The sequence below is a fragment of the Chiloscyllium plagiosum genome, unplaced genomic scaffold (assembly GCF_037043375.1).
Source record: "Chiloscyllium plagiosum isolate Xiang-an unplaced genomic scaffold, Cpla_swu_hap1 HiC_scaffold_24, whole genome shotgun sequence".
NCBI lineage: Eukaryota > Metazoa > Chordata > Chondrichthyes > Orectolobiformes > Hemiscylliidae > Chiloscyllium > Chiloscyllium plagiosum.
In genome coordinates this window covers 63,708,000-63,708,569 of record NW_028270162.1, presented here as the reverse complement: position 1 = coordinate 63,708,569, position 570 = coordinate 63,708,000, and positions in this window count along the sequence as shown.

Genomic DNA, 570 nt, shown 5'->3' with positions numbered 1-570 from the left:
TCCCTCTCCTCTCCCCTCCCTTTCTCCTCCCCTCCCTCCCTCTCTCCTCCCCTCCCTCTCTCCTCTCCCCTCCCTCTCTCCTCTCCCCGTCCATCTCTCCCCTCCCTCTCTCCCCTCCCTCTCTCCTCCGCTCTCTCTCTCCCCTCCCTCTCTCCTCCCTCACTCTCCCTCCCTCTCTACCTCTCCCTCCCTCTCCCCTTCCCTCTCCCCTCCCACTCTCCCCTCCCTCTGTCCCTCTCCCCACCCTCTCCCCTCCCTCTCTCCCCTCCCTCTCTCCCCTCTGCCCTCCCTCTCCACTCCCTCTCTCCCCCTCGCTCTCTCTATCCTCTCCCTCCCTCACTCCCTCTCCCCTCCCTCTCTCCTCTCTCCCCTCCCTCTCTCCTCTCCCCACCCTCTCCCCTCCCTCTCTCCTCTCTTTCTCCTCTCCCTCTCCCCTCCCTCTCTCCTCTCTCTCCCTCCTCCCTCTCTCCCCTCCGCTCCCCTCTCCCCTCTCTCCCCTCCCTCTCTCCTCTCCCTCTCCCCTCTTTCTCTACTCTCTCCCCTCCCTCTCTCCTCTCCCCTCCCTCTCTC